Consider the following 13,651-nt stretch of genomic DNA (forward strand, 5'->3'; position numbering starts at 1 on the left):
TATGTTTCATATATAAATCACATTTAAAAATTAACATAACACTTTAATCAAAACTAGTTTAGACGTGTTAATTTGGCTTTTTGATGCACAACTCTACGACATTTATTAAATGGTTGCTATGACAAATGGTACTTACTTATTAAATTGTGACTCTCTGGCTTGCCAGCGTGTCAGTCCAGGACTCCAGCGGGTTGGGCAGCGGTTGCGCTGGAGCAGCAGGTGTGCTCCATCACGGGTGGTGTGCCCGGCGCCATAAACCCTCATGCACAGCAGCGTCGCCGCCACTTCCTCTTCATTGCCTCACCCGCCAACTATCGACGGAGCCATTGCCGGATTCCAAGCAGAATCACACCTGCTATACTGCAATCACAAAATCAGTCCACAAAATGCAATTCAAGTGCATATATTTAAAAGTAATTTTAATTTTATTCAAGAAGTTTGCATTTGATTGGACAAAATCTTCTTCAAGTAGTTTGCATTTGATTGAGCCATTTTTTATCCAATTATTTTTTACATGGCTCTAGGCAGTACTATAGTCAGATACCACTCACTTATCCATCTCATTTTCTAGCCAAAAAGCATAAAATTGTCATTTCAAACAATTGCCACTTTCTATTAATATAGATATGAAAAAACTGTTAAAATGAAATTGGTAGAAAAAGTTCCTTTCTATTGCGTCTCCTACCTATTCTGATCCCTCTCTTTCATGTACTCAAAATACAGTTTTTCCACTATTTATATGAGGTGCGAACCCTAAAACGAAAAAAGGAATTAATAAACGTAAATAGAAAACGAAATTTGAAAAATTGTAATATGATGTTTTTATTCCTCAATCGACCTCTGGTGACCAAAAACTTACCATGCATCAACACTCCAGCGAAATCCAACTTTTCATTCCTTAGTTTGTTTCACAGTCTTGTGCGAATATCAAGTCATTCTGAGACCGTGACTTTCTAAGCTCGTCAGCTAGAACTGCATCATAAAGTGGTATAAGATGGTTAATAAAGCTTATCCATCTCTTTCAGTTTCGAGGAGAGGAATTTAAAGCACTACAATCACATGTGTAGTATAAGATCATGATAGTTAGCATATTACTACAATGCTTAAGAATTTAAATTTGGTTGCACTTTGTTTTATTGGAAAATTGCACTAATTGCCAAATCAAAGAAAAAAAAGATTCATTTGACATGGGTCCAACAAAAATAAACTTATTTCTGATTTGTTAGTGAAAGAAAACAATGAAGAAAAAGTGCACAACTGTAGCTGTAGCTGTCCAACACAAAGGTCATTTAATTTATCTAAGAATATGAAAAGGTGCACAACACAAAGAAAAAGTGGGAAACATCTGTCCAACCGTGAATTTACTTACATAAACTGTAGCTGTAACAACAAAAATCATATAAAAGTATAATACTAATATTCTCAATGAATTTATCTAAGAATATGAAAAGGAAATGATACTTACTTGCTAAAACATTCACACGGGCTGGCCATCAACATAGATTTTCAGATGGTCATGGTGGCTGCGCCACTCCGAATCAATGCGTAGCTCCGGACAATCTCTAATAGATAACCCTTTTAATTTATTCGAATCATCCACAGAGGGCAGACGCTTCAACTTGTTGCAACTATATAGACATAACTGTCTTAGAGATGAGTGGTTCCACAACCATTGGGGCAATTCTTCTACTCCTATATTCTCCAATATTAATACATAAACAGAGGTGAGATGTTGAATTGATTGGGGCAGCCACTCCCAATTTTCCATCCCCTTCAATTGTAACCAGTAAGTGAGTAGCAGCATCCTCGCAACATCCCTTCCACAGTCTCTGCAATGCCAACACTATCCTCTCTTGACCATTCCACACTCACATCTATCTGTAATTCTTTCAGGCTGCTAAATCCCAACCCTCAACACTACCACTACTAGCACCCTTCAATTTAGGAACACCTCTGATTGTTAACCGTGTGAGACGAGTAGAGGATTTAGCGAGGCAGTCAATTAGCATTGGTAGATTCTTTAGCCTCCTTAATCCTTCCAATTCGCCAATTCAAGTTCCTCAATTGTAGGTGCCCACGACTCTAGCATTTCACACGGCAATTCCATCAGCTCTCCGCATTCTTTAATAATCAGCTGACGGAGGATCGCCTGTGATTGCCTTCCTCCACCACTTGGATTACCAATCGACTTCAGATTCTCACAATAAAAATAAACAATTTCTCCAAAGAATGGAGGGTGTCCAAGCCATCTGGTAATTCTCTCAACACACGACATTCTGATATATACAAATATGAGAGATCCTGATTGTTATGAAAAAACCATTCTGGCAGACATTCCAATCTATCTAACTCTTCTAATCGGAGTGACGTTAAATGATTGAATGAAGTATTTATGAACCTCACCTTCTTCAATCCTTTCAAAGAAAGAGACTTGAGATTAGACAAGTGCTCCAGCTTTGGAAATTCCTCAATTTCTGAGCACCCAAAGAGTTTTATTTCAATCAAGTTGTCAAGCGGTACCCAAGAGCCTTGAGGCACTGCCATCTTCTCACTCCATGTTGAAAATCTTTTTCCTTTGAATCCTGAAATCTCCAACTTCTTCAGATTTGGATGAGGTTGGAGGCCTTCCAAACACACTCTCATCGTTTCTTTCATCTTCTCTATCATCACTCCATTCAAACACCAAATCAATTAAGTTTGGCTTTTGAAACATATTTGCTTTCTGAGCCTCTTCCTTATCACGCACCTCCTCCAGATTACGAATCACTAGTCTTCCTTTGAGATTCTTCAAACTTCCGAGCTCTTCAATTTGGTGATGAATCCGCGAATTTTCGATGTTTGTAAATGCTGGTAGAGAATAAATATCACGACACGGAAATTTACGTGGTTCGATTTACTGAGGTAAATCTACGTCCACGGGGAGAAATGGGGCAGGTTTGTATTGCTTGATCTGAGAATTACAGCTTACAACACAGACTTGCTATATGCTATTTTCTCTCTAGAGAGCTTTACAGAAGTTAACAGAAGATCCCTTATCTATCTGACCTAGGTTCTATTTATATTTTGAACCAAGATCGTGGCATGCAGCATTTATTAGGTAGTGGATGTCGTGGAGATCGTGGCGACCTTGCATGGGTCCACTATCCTGCCTGAGTTAATGACTGCTTGACACCACTAAATAGATCGTGGGTGTAGGAGGTCGTGGAGGCCTTTCATGAGTCCACTAACTCCTAGTTCGGTCGAATGCTGAGACCGAACTACTGAATTATTGCCGAGCAGCTTTTGCCGATCTGAGAGTAGAGCTTGATGCCGACCTGAGAGCAGAGCTTGATTAGTTGGCTTTTACCGAGCTATAGGCTAGGGCCGAACTCTTTGGTTGTGCCGAACTGAACTCTTGGCCGAACTGAACTCTTTCTTGGGCTTTGGGCTAGCCGAGCTGTCCCTGCTATTGGGCTTGTTTAGTTCGTACTCCATCACTACCCCTCCCGAAAAAGCGAAGTGAATCACTTCGGCATTCTGGATAAGGATACGGGGGAGGCTGAAGCCGAAGCAGATAAGGAGAAGGAAGCTGAACCTCACCGAGAAGGTGGAGACGAAGCTGGCAAAGTATGATTTCGTCTCCTTTCTCTTAGTTTGGTTTCTTCCTTTATGTAAAATGGCCTTGAAGTAAACTTCTTTGACCGGACTAGGTCCTTGGTCTGATGAAATAAACATCTTTGACCGAACTCGTCTTTGGTCTGATGAAATAAACATCTTTGACCGGACTCGTCTTTGGTCTGATGAAATAAACATCTTTTGACCGGACTCGTCTTTGGTCTGATGAAATAAACATCTTTTGACCGGACTCGTCTTTGGTCTGATGAAATAAACATCTTTGTCCGGACTTGGCTTGTCGGTCTGATGAAATAAACATCTTTGTCCGGACTTGGCTTGTCGGTCTGATGAAATAAACATCTTTGTCCGGACTTGGCTTGTCGGTCTGATGAAATAAACATCTTTGTCCGGACTTGGCTTGTCGGTCTGATGAAATAAACATCTTTGACCGGACTTGGTTTGTGTTCTAATTTGGCGATTTTTGTTGCCGGGATCGAACTTTCCCTTGTCCTAATTCGGCGAATTTTATCGCGTGGATCGGACTTTCCTAGTTAACCGAAGTGGTCTTATGCAGTAAACCTCTTTGACTAGACTTGGTCGTCCTTGGTCTTATGAGGTAAACTTCTTTGACCGAACTTGGTCGTCCTAATTCGGCGAGTTTTATCGCATGGATTGGACTTTCCCTTGTCCTAATTCAGGCAAGTTTTATCGCGAGAATCGGACTTTTGTTGCAGTTCGTTTCAGACGAAGTGCTTGATTCTTAAGCAGAATTGTGGTCTTGTATCCTCTTTAGAAGCTTTGACACACAATCTTTGGCTTGTTGCAGCTCGTTTCGGACGAACTGCTTGTTTAAGCTGAATTGTGGTCTTGTATCCTCTTTAGAAGCTTTGACTCACAATCGTTGGCTTGTACATGTTCTAAGAAGGGGATCAGTCTTCGAAGAACAAGATACCTCAGTAACATTTGTAAGAGACGACACTCACATAGACAGACACAACGCACGTAGAGACGAGAATAAGTAAAAAACAAAGAAAACACATAAGACTGACTGAACTGTCTCTTACAAATGGAACTCTTTGGTTGGAAAAATGCCATGCTCGGGGCGTTTATTCTCCTGACTTGAGAGTCAATTTATAAGACCCTTTGCCGAGGACTTCTGACACCCGATACGGACTTTCTGATGTGGGTTAGAGTTTGCCCAGCTTTTCTGCTCGGCCGACTTCGTTGTTTCTCAGGATGAGATTTCCCACTTGAAGTTGCAGCTTCTTCACCCTTTGGTTGTAATACCGGGCTACTTGCTCCTTGTACTTGGCTGCTTTTATGCAGGCCAGTTCTCTTCTTTCTTCGGCAAGATCTAGCTCGGCTCTCAGTCCGTCCTCCTTCAGTTCTGCTGAGAAGAAGTTTAGAGTTCGGAAACTGGGTATGCCGATCTCAACCGGAATTACGGCTTCAGGGACGATTTAGTCTTCCCGGCAGGGAAAGCATCAATGGTCAGGATTACTCCATCATATTGTTGCTCGTCATCGTCTTCGGGATCCTGTTGCCTTTTCGGATTCTGAGGAAAGCAGCTCGTACCCTCTGCTTTTTGTTTTTTGTTTTTCGGCTGCTTGCTTTGGTATTTTTTTAGCGTTCCTGTTTTCACAAGAACATCAATACCTGCAGCCAAATTTCGGCACTCCTCGGTATCGTGACCGTGGGTTTGATGGAAGGAGCAATATGCATCAAGACTTCGGCGTGTGGCCGATTTCGTCATCCGTTTTGGTTTTTCGAACATTTTGGAATGTAGTTCGAAAATTTCTGCTCTTGACTTGTTCAATGGTACGAACTGAGCGGGTGGCGTCTCAGGATTGAGACGTGGTCCCAATCTACTTCGTACCGGTGCCCTCTGAATTCTTTCAAAAGGAGTTCGGCGAGGAAGAACATGTCGGGGGTGAGGATTCTCTCTCCTGGAGGACACGTCACTATTGCGGTAGTGACTTTCATGTCTGAAGGAGGAGGGAGAATCCCCCGTTTTCTTCTCCGGCTGCTGGCTTTTTTGCAGGAAGGCTAAGAACTCCTCCTGCTTCTCGGCCAAAAACAGCTTGACAACCTCATTTAAATCGGGCTGCTGGGAAGATTCTGTGCGATGACTCCTGGAGTGGCTTGTTCCTTCGTGAGAACTGGAAGTAGATGTCTCCCGAGGCCGTTTTTCAGACCTGCGAGCTAGACTTACTTCCTCACGGTTGTCACGGACAGAATTATGGGTGTTACGTGATCTGGAATGCATTTTTTTGGTGGAGGAGGATCAAAAACTCGCTTTATCACAAATTTGGTTCTGAGTTTCCCACAGACGGCGCCAGTGATGGATCCGCGAATTTCTGATGTTAGTAAAAGCTGGTAGAGAATGAAAACTACAACACACAGAATTTACGTGGTTCGATTTACTGAGGTAAATCTACGTCCACGGGAAGAAAAGAGGGCAGAGTTGTATTGCTTGATCTGAGAATTACAGCTTACAACACAGACTTGCTATATGATTATTTTCTCTCTAGAGAGCTTTACAGAAGTTAACAGAAGATCCCCTATCTATCTGACCTAGGTTCTATTTATATTTTGAACCAAGATCGTGGCATGCAGCATTTATTAGGTAGTGGATGTCGTGGAGATCGTGGCGACCTTGCATGGGTCCACTATCCTGCCTGAGTTAATGACTGCTTGACACCACTAAATAGATCGTGGGTGTAGTGGAGGTCGTGGAGGCCTTTCATGAGTCCACTAACTCCTAGTTCGGTCGAATGCTGAGACCGAACTACTGAATTATTGCCGAGCAGCTTTTGCCGATCTGAGAGTAGAGCTTGATGCCGACCTGAGAGCAGAGCTTGATTAGTTGGCTTTTACCGAGCTATAGGCTAGGGCCGAACTCTTTGGTTGTGCCGAACTGAACTCTTGGCCGAACTGAACTCTTTCTTGGGCTTTGGGCTAGCCGAGCTGTCCCTGCTATTGGGCTTGTTTAGTTCGTACTCCATCAGAAGCCTTTCTCTTTGCTTACTGTGAAGTAAGGGAGTGTACGAAGACTATATAATCTCCCAATCTCGGCTGGCAACTTTGTACGATAATTGATATGAAGATGCCTTAAGTTAAACATGTACTTCATCGTTCTTGGCAGATTCTTTAACGTCCAGCCTGCTCTTAATGTTTGCAAGTGATGGAGTTTACCAATCCATTTCGGCAAGTTTACAATTTCTGTGCCATAAATATTGAGATTTCTCAAATGTACCATCTCCCTAATTGAATTGGGCAACTCATTATAACCACCAGAAAGAGTCAGATTATGCAGACGTTCAAAGTTTGAGAATATAGTACCAGGAATTCCACCTTTCAAGAATAATGTACGCAAATGCTTGGCCACATTTTTTGGAATAGGACTTGATTCTTCTTCAACAAACTTGTATCCAACTACAATACTGCCATCTGCATTATTGGATACGACAGAAGATGCAAGATCATGCACCAGATCGTGCATCACAAACTCTGAAACATTTCCATACTCATCTTTATCTACAACTTGCAACAAAGAGTTCTGTAGAAGCACATTGAAAACATGTCGCCCACGGACTCCATCTCATCTCTTTGGCTTGGTTGAAGAAACCCTTCTGCCATCCATAGTTCAATCAACTCCTCCTTCCAATTTTCCGACCTTTGGGGAAAACCGAACAAAACGTGAAGCACTTCTTGAGCGATGGTGAAGACAAGTGATCAAAACTCAATTTCAATATTTTTGAGATATTTTGACCTTCTTCGGCATCTGAAAGCCAAGTTTCATTGATGGAGCGCCACTTTTCTTTGGATTTACCACGAAGCACTCCCCGACTACATTGGCAGCTAAGGGCAAACCCTGACATCTTTTAGCAATCTTTCTTCCAATCATCTCGAATCCTGATGGAACTTCACCATTTTCATCAAAAGTTTTGGCTTTGATTATGGACCAACAGTATTCATCTGATAAGCCATTCAAATGATGAATATGAAATGGGTTAACAGTAGAAGCAACTTTTTCACTCCTGGTGGTGATCAAAATGCCATTTCCCGTAGTGGAAGTAACTCCAGACATGGAATTTATAAAGTCTTCCCACATTGGAACATCTTCGTTCCATACATCATCAAGGACAAGAGATAAGTTTTAGATTGAGAACTTCTTGAAGCCTTTTCAGGATTAGTTCCCTCCTCTCAACTCCATCACCATCTGAAGTCAATGCCGAAAGGATTTTTTGAAAAGACTAATTGGATCAAATGTTTGAGAAACATGAACCCAAATAAGTGATCCGAATCGAGCCTTTATGCTTTCGTGATTAAAGACTTTCCTAGTCAACGTAGTCTTCCCCATACCCCCCATTCCCACAAGAGCAACCATGGAAAAGATCCGATCTTCTTGGATCTGGGTGAGCATGTGAACTAGTTTGGCACATCATCATCTCTTCCAATGAAGATTGGATCAAGACTGACCGAATCCGTCTCAATGGAAGTATGAGTAATAGCAACAGGTGCATTCACGACCATGCTTTGAATGCCAAGATCTGTTGCCCTTTTTTCATACTCTCAAAAGTAGCATTGATTTGTTTGATCGTGTGAGCCATATCTCGCCGACGCAAAATGCCATTAAATGATGAGAAACATGATAGTACCTTATCCTTGGCTTTGGGAGTCATCATTTTCTTCACTTTTTTGTGGAGAAGATGATAGCTGAGTTCATCCAAGACATTGTCAGCATCGAAAGCCACGGCTTCAAGCTCCCTCAACCAGATCTTGACAGCATCTTGGGTGATAGATTTCTTCTCAGCGTCATTCAAGTACGCTTGAATCGTCCCCAAAGTCCTCTGCAGCTGCTGGGCATCTTCATCGAGACCTCGAAGAAGAGAGTACTCATCCTTGAAAAGGTTGATCAGGTTTTGGACAAGAACATCAATGGCTGCTGAAGACACTCCTTCCATGGTTAGCAGAAATGGATTTAGAGAGAGAAAATGGTTGAAAGTTTATCTTTGAAGATGAAGAATGTGGGTAAACTTGTGGATGGTATGCTAATAATATTCTCACTCCTGCATTATGATTCTCACTCATCAAATTATCAGTTATTCCCACCACTTGTGCTTTTTTCTCTCTCAACCATAAAGCAAAGTGATATAAAGTTATAAAAGCAAAAGGGAAACAACTCATGTTTGATTCTTTTCTTGACTAAATCAATACAATCTTCCTTCACAGTTATCTTTGGAGATGAAGAATGGTTGATGTGAAAATTGTGGATGATATGCAATTGCACTGTATTGTATTGGAGTTCCTTTTTTCTCCTTCAAAAACTTGTAATTAAACTTACTATCTCAAATGGAAATAAAAATTAGAAGTATAAATATGAATCAAAATTAAGTGGTCCGAACACATTATTATGTGGTCTGTAAAATTATACCCCTCTGTCAATATAGGCAATGGGTATAGCACGAGAATTAAGACAGTCAGTCAATTTCCTCATTTTCACTATATAGTTGTCATTGTTTCTTTGTCACTTAGTTGGTGGAATCGTTTGTCTTTTGATTTATTGATGATATATATTTTCATAACTGGACACAATCCTATCTTTTCTACACTTTGTAATTAGAAGCAATCAGTTGTGTTTTGTTTTTTATAATAATGAAATCTATGTTACTTTTCTTATATTCAAGTTCAATTCATTCAACATTCATGATTAACGTCTGAAAACGGCTTTACACTTTAAATTTGTTTGAAATGATTATATCATTATTTTTATTATAAGTACTACTCATTTTTATAGAAGTAATTAATTTCTCATACTTTTGTCTATTCATAGCTGAAAAATATTGCAAGGCAAGCGATAAGAAGGTTGGGCATTTTAATAAATCAAAATTATTCTCTATTTTTGTTTTTTATTTACAGGTAACTCGTATCTTAGGACTAAAAAGTACTAATTGATTTTGATTTTTTTTTCCTGAATATTAGTCTGAAACTGTTTGCTTGGCACTTGTTCATTCATATCCTTTCAATCTATATAAACACATTTTAAAAATAGATGTGTTTATGAAGAGTCTTATCTAATAAATATCAATGAAAATCGGGAAACACCGGCTAAGGTTAAAGACTATTAACATCATTGGCGCAAGCTGATAGGTGATGTGTAACAAAATTTGATCTATCTTGTGTAAGTTAGTCGATTTAATGTGACATAATTATATCATGCTCTAACACCTGTTATTAACCAATTAGCACTATATACCATTTATTAAATTTGAATTATAAAATTTCATGACTCTAGTATTATTATTAATATGAATCATCTCAAGCTGTACAAAATACAAAACACTTTTACAATTTAGCTGCTATTTTTGACCATGTAATATCTATCACTTGTGCTTCAAGGTTCAGATGTATTGGCTTGTCAAGTACTATCACATGTCCTTATACTATATACTAAGAAGATATTTTATATATTTTGTGTCAAATATCCCATGTCCTTATAATTAATCGGAAGATATTTATATAGCGTCTAATCACTTTTATTTTAGCTTTTCTCTTTTGCTATCATATTTTCTAGATAATATTCAACGAAAATGGACCAGCTCATTTTTTTCTTATTCAAGTACCCCATGACAAAGATATAATTTTGACTCTTTTTCAACACTAAACGTCGTTTTGACTCATAAATGCAGTGTTAAGAGATCATTTGTCGGTATAAATGTAACCGAATCAATGTTTTAAAAACGGACCGGCAAGCGAACCGGCGTCATTATTGGTTCACTGGTTCAACCGGTTCACTGGTTGAACCATTAGTTGAACCGGAATACTGTTTACATATATATATTATATATATAATATATATATATATAGAGGTGTGATCAAATACAAACTCTCTAAAATACAAACTATACAAACTATGTCACCGGAGTGTACAAATTCTGTCACCGGAGTGTACAAATTATGTCAACGGACTGTACAAATTCTGTCACCGGGGGTCGATGTCAACGGAATGTACAAATTATGTCACTGGGGGATGTACGGAGTGTACAAATTCTGTCGACGGGGTGTCCAAATTCTGATTTTTCGATGTCAAAATGTTGACATTAGAAAAATCTCTTATATTAACCGTTGATTAATTGTATTAAGTGAGTATGATTAAAGTTTGTATAGTTTGTATTTTAGAGAGTTTGTATTTTATCACACCCCTATATATATATATATATATATATATATATTTATTTATTTATTTATTTATTTAGTAGTAAATAATAAAATTTAATTAAATATTTTATCAATAAATATTATAGTATTATACATTTAATAGTATTATTATAGAAAACAAGTCTTGTACTAGTATATTAGAATATTTAATGACGTTAAGTTTAAATACAATAATAAATTATAATACACAATATTAAAAACTAGTATTAAACTCTATGCATAATTATAAACTCCTATATTATAAAACATTAGTGATTGTAAAAGTATAATTAAAATATAAGAAATATATTATAATTAGTAATTTCTTAAAGAATATATAAAATTAAAACGAATTATCTTAAAAGAATATAAAATTAAAAAGAATATATTTTTAGTGAATGATAGAATTTTATTAAATATAATTAAAAAGAATTTTATTAACTTTTTATCAACAAATATAATTAAATATATAAATTATACTAGTAGTAAGTTGTGGTAAATAAAAAATTTAATATTTATGTATAAAAATAAATAAGTTCATAGTATTATTTTCAAAAAGTAATGCGGCAAAATATTATTATACACAAAGATATATGAATAAACATAAATTTAATAGTAAATACTCTTAGTATATAATCAAATAGTAGTAAACTTTTAATATAATTAATCACATATTCTTAATATACATATATACGTATTAAACACGGATTATTAGTTTATATAGATAAATATTTCGTGTTTAACATATGAAAATAACATATGTTCATATTACTACCAAGAAGTCCTTGTGGTGTAGTGGTAGAATTGTTGGTAAGTTTACCGGGAGGTCTTGAATTCGACCCCTATCAAAGCCAAAATTTTAGAATAAAATTTTGAAAAGCATTTGAACCGGTTCCCGGCCAGACTGGTCCGGCCGGCCGGTTTCGCAGTTCATGGCGGTTGAACATGTCACTGGTTTTATAGTGCTAACCGGACCGGACCACCGACCGGTTCGCGGTTGAACAGATCGAACCGGCCGGTCCGGTCCGGTTTAAAACATTGAGTCGAATTAAATCGAGACTAATATCATTATACTAAATGTAACTCGATGTTTGATTCCTTGCATTTAAAATAGGATAATATCAATTTAAACTAAGAATGCTGATCAATAAAATTGAATATTAAATTATGAAGTTTTAATATTTTTAAAATTATTTTATCCGTGTATAGAATATGTCCTTCGTGCTACGTTCATGAAAGCATCTTTATTTTCATTAAAATATTTTTTTTTTTCTTCTTATTTAAACTAAGTAACACCATTCTGAATATCACCCGTATTATTTTCTTAATATGATAAGATAAGAAAAGTTCAAACGTTTCATTTAATATAACTGAAAAAAACAAACTTAATACATCGTTCGGTTATTATAACTTTATTATATAATTATTCATCTATGATTAAGTTATTAACTATGAAATTATTTTAATTAAAATAAAATAACTAAAACTTATTATCATATAAATTATCTATTCAGATTAAGATTAAGTTATGAGATTTAATTTTACAATTGATTTGTTTTCCAATATTGCTCGTGTATGAAATCCTTTACTAAATTACACTTCACAATTGATGACAAATTTCAATTTGATTACCTTAATCCAATATCCACCAATACTAAATTACACTTCACAATTGATGACAAATTTCAATTTGATTACCTTAATCCAATATCCACCAATATTAGAGTGTCCATGGACACTCTCTCCCACCGTCGGCCCCTTTAGTGTCCTCGCCGCGGCTCGTCGGCTCCGTGCAATAGGAGCCGCCGCCCCCCCCCCCTCGCACACAGCAGCGTGCCCGCAGCTCCATCCGCCGACATGTGTGCCCTCGTCCACGCAATAGGGAGCCGCGCACCGCCGATATTGTGGACAATCTTAAGAGCATCCACTATAAGGTGGACTCTTCCAATAGCCCTGCCACTTTTTTGTCCACAGCCACTTCTTATTGTCCGCGCCCCACAAAAAAAAAGTGTCTGCGCCAATAGTGGACACTTTTTTTAGTCACTTTTCATTTTATTTTATTTTTTGTGTATTTTAATTCAATTATAATTAAAATTATCGAATGTAAATAATTAGAAAATGAGGTAATACTGAATTTTTAAAAGTATTAAGACCAAATATTCGTTGTATTACGGAAACGGTAATACAACGAACATTTAAAAATACACATAAAAAACTCCGCCACTGTCTACTCGGTGGTGGAGTCGGATTCCGCCTCCTCTTCTCCACCGCCTCCCCCGATGCCGCTCGCTGCCCCCCCTCGCCGCTGCCCCAACCCCAGACAACCCCAGTTGATCCTTGATCCTACACATGAGCGCGTAGTATATATCCTTGGTGATCGGGTCGGTTGCGGTCTCGTAGAAACGGCAGTTTTCTTGCAGTTGTTTCATCAACAGCACATCAAGGTTCCTTTGCAAGACTACGTGGGGACCAATGCCCACAGAGTGCGGTATAGGGGCGGGCTGCGAGATGCGCGATCCAGGCGGGAGGAACCTGCAACCACTCTAGCGTTTCGGATAGAGGCATGTTGGCCCGGAGGGCGTGGGCGCCTAAAGTGTGTAGCCGAAGGGCTCTTGCGTGTGGGCGCCTAAAGTGTGTAGCCGCTGCCGCTGCTGTAGTCCCCGGCTATGTTGTGTCTAGTTCGCTTCGCCCCAGGAGTTGTCCCCCTCTCCTCTGCACAGATGGCCTTGAATTCGGGCAGTTCTCGAGAACGAGATACTCCTCCCAGGAGTTGAACTTCGGATAGCCTTCAGTGTTGAATTAGGACATAGACAGTGCCTTCACGTCGGCTTCGCTTCGGCCACTCTCAGCAGTGAGC

At 38.5% G+C, this 13,651-nt stretch overlaps 1 long non-coding RNA gene across 1 annotated transcript; it reads right to left on the reverse strand.

The window, feature by feature from the left end:
- Window positions 1–293: 293 nt before the first annotated feature.
- Window positions 294–2,354, reverse strand: LOC121790732. The gene is made up of 3 exons (XR_006048405.1): window positions 1,466–2,354; window positions 860–972; window positions 294–360 (listed from the first exon to the last, which is right to left on the reverse strand). It is a non-coding gene; the product is annotated as an uncharacterized LOC121790732 (long non-coding RNA).
- Between the last annotated feature and the right edge of the window lie 11,297 nt (window positions 2,355–13,651).

This window comes from Salvia splendens, unplaced genomic scaffold (genome assembly GCF_004379255.2).
Source record: "Salvia splendens isolate huo1 unplaced genomic scaffold, SspV2 ctg600, whole genome shotgun sequence".
Lineage (NCBI taxonomy): Eukaryota > Viridiplantae > Streptophyta > Magnoliopsida > Lamiales > Lamiaceae > Salvia > Salvia splendens.